This window comes from Triturus cristatus, chromosome 7, assembly GCF_964204655.1.
Source record: "Triturus cristatus chromosome 7, aTriCri1.1, whole genome shotgun sequence".
NCBI classification, from domain to species: Eukaryota; Metazoa; Chordata; class Amphibia; order Caudata; family Salamandridae; genus Triturus; species Triturus cristatus.
In genome coordinates, this window is record NC_140590.1 from 1107478467 (window position 1) to 1107487993 (window position 9527).

A 9527-nucleotide genomic window follows, 5' to 3' on the forward strand; every position below is an offset into this window, starting at 1 on the left:
GCTGGGAGCTGTGGGGTTCCAAGTTAATAATCAAACATAGCATATTTCTGGTGTTAGGCTAAATATAATGTGTAGTCCTTGTCATTAGGGTGGTGAATGTGGCAAATGTTCTCTATCCTCAGATCTTTGACCCATACCAACACTTCTTCTCATTCCTTACTCTGGTGCACTGTGTTCTGCCTAGCAGCAAAATGGTGCAAGAGTGCCTGCATTACAGACAATATTGTTTTGTGAATTGGTTTTGTGCTTCCTGCACAAAAACAATCTTAGGAGATGATTTCCTCTTTCTATAATGTGTTATGCATCACACATAGAAAATGAAAATAATAGCAAAAAATAAAAACATTTCTCCTTGTTAAGCAACCCTCTAAAGGCGTGTCACTTTTGGGCAATGTAGATTTTCCCCAGCTTGATCGTCACAAAATCTAGATTTCCTTAAAGACACAGAGGCTAATATAATTGCAATCTCCTTTATCGCTGCAACTCCTTTAATGAAAACAGAACTTTAACAAAGTTCCAATACCAGCAAAAGGTCAGAATACCCAGCCATCCTCCTTCTTTTTTGCTGCTGCTCACAGAGATAAGTATAATTTTTTTCTTGAATGTGAGTGTTGGAAAGTGCTTTTTAATCAACTAAGGAATTTAGATAGAGTACTGGTATGTTTGGTAAGAGTGAGAAATGTATGCTTACCTTGGATTTGATTATAAAAGCAATGCATATGAGTATTGTGGAATTTATGTAAGATAAGCAAGATATCATTTTACCTTGTACCTTTTGGGCTAGGTATGCTTTTATTTAATTTTGATAATTTATGAACAGTGTTTTTATGCGTTCAGGGAAGCCGCTCATGATCGCGTTGCTTAAACTTGTTCCGTGTGATCATTGGTGCTTGTGCAACTCGTTTGACACGAGAGTACGGAGGCTATTGGAGGCACCGGCAGTTGCCATGAGGTGATTCCAATATTTTCATTTATATTACTGGTGTGCAAGGTGTGAGGAGCATTTCTTTCCACGTGCAGGGCTAGATGCACAAATTTGGTTTGTGCTCTTAACATTGCGCGCTAATTCAGTGGTAAGCGGTTTTACATTCAAAAGATTTATTACAAGTAAAGGTTAAAAATGTAGGAAGGTTGCTTTTTAAGGTTGCCAGAGTATATTCTTGAAGAAACGCAGTTAGACGAATCGTGTGATGCCAACAGCCTTGTTATTGTGAATGAGTTTAATCTTATGAAATGTGGCATGGGAAGTGAGGAAGGACTTTGACATGCATGGAGGCAATTTTTGGAGTTTGGTATTGTTTATATGAATGTAATTGGTTGAAATACATGCCATTGTGATTTTTTAATGTTTTTCAGTTACAGCTGTTACAGATGTATTATTACTTCAGAGCAGGAGTTGTTTATTCATAAAAAGCATATTTCCTCTCCTTTTAGGGGATTTTAATGGTGGATAGGCGCAACAGTATGTAGGTTTGCTGGTTGTTTTAAAGGAGTAATATGTCAGAAGAAAATGTAAGGAAGTAAATCAATGTTTTCATAGCAGACAAAATTGGTAATTTGTTGAATACATTTTCAGCATAATTGGATAAAAAATAGAAAAGAAAATAGATGACTTGTTGCAAGCTAGGGATTTTTCTTCTCAGGAGGAACATATTTTTTCATTTTCAGCTGGGGAGGACCCAGCTGGTAGGAAAGGTGGTAAGGTAAACAGGAAATGTAAACATCTGAAGGTTGATCAGACAAAATCAAAGCAGAACAAATCTGCAGTTGCAGATTTTGGGTTTTGTGGCCGCACAACACAGGGAAGTGTTAAGGACACCCATGGGGACGAGAAAAAGGGTCCAGTAAAGGCTAATTTGAAATCAAAAGGTGTTCCCAAGTATACTACCATCCTGTGTGAGGAATCATCGGGCAGTGCAGAGATAGAATTGAATTGTTCAACTGGATATGATTCAGATTAGGAAGATGTTGGCACTGTTCATCAAACCGGACAGGTTGGTGGAATTAAAGGTAATGGAATTGGGACTCTTACTGGCCCTTTTGGGGGGTTTATGTTTGACTCAATGCTTCTAAAGCATCAACTATCCCCTGAATAGTCAGCGGCACCTCATATAGCGAGGTACATGGAGACATGGTTCCATAAGCAGATCCCTAAAGATGTGAGGATGAGGTTGCGATCAGAGTGTGCTAGGCAAAATGTTGGCAATATTATATCAAAGACAATAGATCTTAGGGCTAAGATTTTAAGTTTCATAGGTAGATGTGGGCATGCTCCAGGAAAGGGTTTCGGCAAGGGTCTCAGAATGTGCCATGATGTATTGTTGGACGTTACGGGCCCACTTACAAAAATATTTGATATGGCAGAAGAAGTATATGTTGCTAAGAAGGCTCTGAATGTTGAAGAGTTGAGGGAGTTGGTCCAGAGAGTAGTATCTGTTTTGGGTAATACAAACATGGCCATATCTGTTAAAAGAAGGAAGAGTATCCTTATTAAAAAAAAACTAAATTGGTGGAGCTGGCCAATAATGAGGCTGGTCAGGAGGCAAATGGGATGCATTTTTTTTTTTTTTTTTATGTCCTCATCTCACCATATAGCACCTGCAATAAAGAGCAGTAAGCCAACTATGATCCTGAGCTCCCTCTGGCATCTGCATTTTGCATTAGCTATAGACCTACCCAGGTCGGCTTCTTCTGAAGCTAGGTGTAATCATAGGACCTGGGGGTATTAAATCAATCTCAAATCTCTTCCCCAGCTTAAAAGAGGTGACCACGTGCTAATTTCCATACCATCCAAATGACCAAGATCTAATCGGGCAGTACTAAAAGAAGTCCGCAGCCATTTTTCGTACAGTGGAGGTGATGGATCTTTCCATAGCCGGCATATCTCCCTTCTAGCTATAAGGATTAAATACATAATCAGACCTTTCTGTTTTGCAGACATCCAGTCTATCAAATCCTTATCAATTCCAAAAATTACTATCGAGGGGCTCAAGTTGATCTTAGCTTTGAAAATGGCTTGGAGCGCATATTCTACTTGCTGCCAAAAGGGCCTCAATATCAGACAGTCAAAAAAGATATGTAAATCATCGGCCGGAGAGAATTCACATCTTGGACATTTTGCAGAAACTAGGGGAGCAAACTTGGCTATTTTCTCTGGGGTATTATACAACCGGTTTATGACATAAAAATGGTTCTTTTTTAACGAGGCAGGTTTGATGGATTTGTATAGTATAGCCAATGAGGATTCGTATAGCTCTTCTGCAACATTATCCAGGGCTGACAGGTTCCAAACCATCTGTTGTGAGGGAGACTCAGTTGTAACATTTTCCAAAATACTTTTATACCAAAAGCCGGCCTCTTTTTTGATGAGATTTGGATTTTGGAAAAGAGACTCAATTTCCCAATTTCCACCTATATGTTCTCTCTCTGCGGAAAACCAGGAAACCAGTTGTAAATACTTGAACTTTGAAAGAGAGCAACCAATTCGGGACTTTAACACCTCCCAAGGATGGACACCTTCTGGAGAAATGAGATCAGCCCAGATCGTAAGACCTGCATCTTTTATGGGTTTAGCAAGGCTATCTTTCAGACAGGCGGGGATACCTGGGGAATCCCAGATTGGGGCAAACTCTGAGTAATATGAGATTCCCCATATTTTCCTGATTTTATACCACCCATTTAGGGCAGCTTTTAGTATCTTCAAGCGCACCTTTTTGAAGAACCTCGGGGCTCCGAATTTGTATAGGAAACCCCTTCCTCCACCTTCGAAAGTAGCCATTTCCTTCAGAATCATCCCCCAGTTTGAATCTCCCGGGGAGGTGAGTAGTGTCCAAACATTTTTAAATTGGAATGAATAAGAGTACAAAAGCAAATCGGGAAGGCCGAGACCTCCCTTCAAAAGTTTTCGCCTTAGCTTCTTCCATGAGAGTCTCGTGGTTTTATTGGACCAAATAAAGCTGCCAATCTTGCCTTGAATTTTACTAATATCTTTATTAGAAAAACCAAGAGGGATAGTACTGAATAGATAAGTTAGTTTAGGCAAGATTACCATTTTTACCAGGTTAACCCTTCCGTATATAGTTAGGGGTAAGTTCTTCCATCTTAAAAATAGGTGATCAACCTCATTTGACACTTTTTTCAGATTAACCCTCGGAATGTCCTCTAAATTGCTCACTATAGTAACCCCTAGGTATCTAAATTCCTTACTAATACGGCCAGTCCAATTCTCGACGTTCCAGCACATCACCTCCGTTTTAGTTGAGTTGGTAAGATACCCTGAAAAGACACCATATTCATCCATGATTGATTCTACTCTGGGGAGTGCCTCACTTGGATTATTGGTATATATAAGTAAGTCATCTGCATAGAGAGCTACCTTGCTGCTGTATAAGTTAACACTAAAGGGAGTAATTGACTCTTCTAGACGTATGGCTTGAGCCAAAGGCTCTATGTACAAATCGAACAACAGGGGCGAGATAGGACACCCCTGCCTTGTCCCTCTAGTTATTGGAAAGCTGGATGTTAACATGCCATTTAGTAGGATTGTAGCAGAGGCCCCCTGGTAGCAATTAATCAAAATCTGAGTAAAAATTGGGCCCAAGCCCATTGATTTCAGGAGTTCCCATAAAAAGGTCCAACAAACGCGATCGAAGGCTTTAGCTGCATCGAATGCAGCAATAGCCAAGGGCTCCGACCTTGCAATCGCTAGGTCGATACTACCCATTAATTGGAGAGTCTGATCCTGAATATATCTACCAGGGATGAAGCCCTTTTGGTCCTCATTTATCAAGAGGGGGATTACCTTGACCAACCTCCCTGCGAGTATGCTCATAAAGATCTTATAATCAGCATTTAGCAGGGAGATTGGTCTGTATGAGTCTGCTTTCCGAGGCTCTTTCCCTGGTTTTAGTACAAGAACAATGGTAGCTTCTTTCCAAGAGTTTGGAACTCTACCACTTAGGTTATATATTGAATTAAATAATGCACACATCCCAGGGACTAACTCACTTTGTAATATTTTATATATTTCGCCTGGAAGGGCATCTGTCCCTGCAGCTTTATTATTCTTGATCTTCCTAATATATAGTTTTACTTCTAGCTCAGTTATAGGGGCATCTATAGTGAGTCGACTGTTTTCAGTTAACGTAGGTAGTTCTTTGGTTTGCAACCACTTCTGAATGCTATCTGCATTAGGAATAGACTCCTCTCTATATAGGTCTGAAAACAGGGACACAAGACATCTCTGCATATCCTCCCATTTTCCTGAGCTCTCCCCACTCTCATCAGTTATTAGCTCACTTATATTATTTTTGGCGCGGTCTGCTCTTGCTTTCCAGGCTAAGATAGCTCCTGCTTTTTCTCCATATTCAAAATGTTGCATGTTTTGGACGGACCACTGTGCCTTAATTTTAGTCTCTAATTTACCTCTATAGACCTGCCGTAGATGTTCAAGATCTTTATTTATTTGTATCATTTTTTCATTTGGGTACTGGGGGTTATTCATCCTTTCGTCCTCCAACTTACTTATGTTATATTCCAGGTTTTTAAAGATTGATCTTTCTTCTCTGTTTTTTGAGCTAATCAAACTATGCAACTGCCCTCGTATGTTTGCTTTAAAAGCATCCCAAACAAAATCTAAAGATGTGGAACCTAAATTAATTTGAAAATAGTCTACTGTGGAGGTTTTAAGAGCATTAATAATATCTATGTTAGAAAGCATTGACCGTTTTAATGTCCATCTGGGACCGGGGTTTCTCCTTCCTCCTGAACATGAAAATGAAAAAAATATGGGTGCATGGTCCGAGAGGATGGTAGGTAGAATCGAGATATCAAGGACATTCTCCAAGACAGACCTATCAGCTAGTATGTAGTCTATTCTTGAAGAATGACCGTATTTCTTACTGAAGAAGGTGAAACCTGTCTTCTCTCCTTGCTTTATCCTCCAAACGTCAACTAACCCAAGTTCATGCATCATATTAATCATCCCACGGCGGATATTAGGATTTCCAACATAGTGACTATTATTAGATCTATCCCGAATAGGGTTAAGAAGGACATTAAAATCGCCTCCAATAATAATTGGGGACGAGGTTTCAGTTAGCTTAGCCTGGAGTTTATACATATACGCTGGATCGTCGAGATTTGGTCCGTAGAATGAAGCTATAGATAACTCTCTCCCTTCAATTTCAATCTGTGCAGTAATCCATCTACCTGTCTGATCTGAGGAGACTGATTTAATGCTCACTCCGGTACCCTTCCTAATTAAAATTACCACCCCTTTAGTATGGCATACTTGCTCAGATGAATAATACAACTCAACCCAGCGGAATTTACTAAAGGAAGCCCTACTTTCTAAAAGACTTAAATGCGACTCTTGAAGGAGAAAAACCTGAGCTGTGGTTTGCTCAAGATATTTCATTACCAACCCCAGCCTCCGTGAACATCTAAGACCATTGACATTCCATGAGATGAAGTTTATACAACTATTCATTGTGGCTACCCCTTTAACCGGGTTTTATTCAGAGATTCTATACGCTGCTTACTGAGTGCCATATTTACAAAATTTCTATGAGAATGAGGATATTTTATTGGATTTTTTCCCTTTGCAACCCCACCTGTGCTCCCTACCCCCCTTCTACCTCCCCTAACACCCGTGATCCTATCCGACCCCAGTGTCCCTACCGTACTGCCCTGGGGAACCCTCCCTTCTCTTCTGAGCATGAGCTCATTGGGCAGGACCTCCCTGACACTATGTATGCAGAAAAAAAAAACTGTAGAGCGCTCTGCAAGAGCTATGTGCAAAGATAATTATTGACAATTCATTACACGGAAGTTTCTCCCTCTTGTCCGCTTCTTATTTTCCTGATAAGGTCATCAACTTCCTCAATCTGGTGCATATTATACATGTGGTTATTCCACATTATTCTGAGGAGAGCTGGGAACCTTAATTGAACCTTAGCACCTAAAGTGTTTAAAATTGTCATCCTTTTACCCAGTTCCCATTGTCTCGTGGCCGTTATTTGGGAAACATCAGACCTGATGGTATAAGAGAACGGGCTGGGATATAGGTTACACTTCACTGGACCTGTTTTCAGCGCAAGAGATAAGATTTTCTCTTTGGATGTATAAGTAAGAAAGTTCACCAAGATCTTTCTCGGCTTAGGCCTTGTGGGATTCCTTCTGTAGGGATCTCTGTGAACTCGTTGTATATCGGTAACTAGGTCCATATCTGGTACGTCCTTGAGGATTGTTCCCTTCAAAAGTGCTATCACGAATTCTTTTATGTCACTTCCCTCCAGATCTTCCGGGACATTCAAAATTTTCAGATTGTTTTTCCTGGCATGATTCTCGAGCCGTTCCATGTTGTCTTTTAATTCCCTATTTTGGAGGGCTAGCTTATCCAGTACAACAGTGGAGCTATGTACGGCTTCCCTTAGTTTAGGAATTTCCTCTTCCAGTGTATCAGTCCTTTTAGAGACCTCTTCAATCCTCTGCGCCAGAACCTCACATGAGGATTTAATATCAGCTTGGTTAGACTCGGAAATTGAGAAGCGCTTCCCAATGTCTTCCTTTAAGGCCAGCAAGATGTCCGCAAGACCCCCTACTCCTTCATTCCTATTACTAGGGGATCCGCTTTCTGATGGACGGGGGATTTCTGCGACAAACAGCGGTGTTTTCGCAACTGGGTCTAATTCCGTTGCTATTTTGACTGGCCCTGATGAGGTTTCATGATTTTCACAGCTGAGGGGGCTGTCTAAGGTTTCTAAAGCCGAATATCTATTTGACACGCTAACCGAAGGGTGAATGTCTCGGGTGTCGGTTAGAGATACTATATCACCTCCTTCAGCTAGCTTCGACTGAATGCCATTCTTAGAAGATAAAAGTGAGGGTGATTTCTCTGATTGTGAGTTCTGTTTGTTCGAGGAAGCCATATTATTTTTGTTGATTGTTTCTTTACCTCTGTCTAAGGGATTAGATAATACCCTATAGAAGTACTTTAAGGAAGGGGTCACTCTGACTTTAGACAAACAAACTTTTTTTTTCCCTTCCTTTACCTTTCCCTCCTTCACTGGAAAGACCCTCCGTGGTGTTTATTTTCTTTGTCTGGCAAGCAGAAACTTTAATCTTGGGAGCAGGGGGGGCCGGGTCTGTTATCTCCAGCCTTGCTGCTCTATTTCGCAGGGTATATCTGCTGACCGGGGTTATGTCGCTGGTGTTATTAATATTCAACAAATCCCCCTGCTGTGAAATAATACTACAGGGGGCACTCTGAGAATCACACTCCCTGCTATCCATACAATCTTGATAGATAATATGTGGAAAAAACACTCCACTTACTTCTTTAGGAGTAACCTGAACGAATTTCAAAGAGTTGAATTCCAGAGCTCCCAGAGCTTCCTGGGTTTCGATAGCAGGGACAGCCTCACCTCGAGTCTTCCGTCTCCCCCAGCAGGCCAGCTCCCTTGAATACCAAAACTTCCTCCACTCGGTGAATCCGGGTCTGCAGGTTCAGTCTCTGCCTGTGTTAGCCCGGAACCAAAGCTCCGGGACTCGCTTCCTCCACTCCCGAACTGCTCCGCCCAGCCTAAGCTGTGAGATCTCCGAAGAATCTGCAGGCACCATCCAGGTATAGTTATTCCAACGATATGCGCGGTAAAATTAGGAAAAGCTTCATAGAATTCCGAAATAGCGGAAAGAGTGCATCTTGCTGCGCTTCACGTAGAGACCGGGAACGAGTGTCAGGGAGCTCCGCCACGGCCGTTAGCTTCCGGCTGCCATGTTCCCCCCCCTGATGGGGGTTGATTGTCGTCACCAGCATTTTTGTGATATATATTTATTTTAGAGATGCCCAAGTATTTTGGGGCTTTCAGTTCCTTGCAAAAGTCTCAGAGAGAGATTAAGAAAGTCTTTGGACAGGAGAACGAGAGGCTGATTCCCCAGCCATGGGCAGTGTATCAGTAGATTTTCTTCTACAAGAGGTTTCAGGCCCTATTAATATTGGACTTCCTACCATCCAGGAAATTTTCATCCCCAGAGACAAAGATCATAGGCTAGTGGAGGCCATCAAAACCGGGGATCAGGTAAGACAAGACCTTTCTGTTATCTAGTTAAAGTTGGGCGGCAGACATTCTCAAATTTTGCACAAGTAGACTAAAAGAACAAGAGATCCTTGGAGTCTTCAGACTGTGTTAGGAAACCATATAGATTTTGTAGTGTAGCCTGTACAGTACCAGTGTCCAGAAATAATAAGATTTGACGCTGAACTATCAGACTTGGTGAGGAGGGAAGTTCTAGAATTAGAAAGGAAAGGTGTGATTGTGGAAGTGAAAAATGTTGTGCTAAATTTTCCTTGTGGAGAAGGAGGACAAGGGCATGTGACATGTCATAAATCCAAGTGCTACCACAATATATAATGGATGGAATGCTGGATGGATCATAGTTTTTTTCCTAAGTGGGATGGGTATGCCTAGACGTGGCTCCCTTGCTCGCTATACCACTGTATTCAAGCCAACCTGCTGATGCAGGGT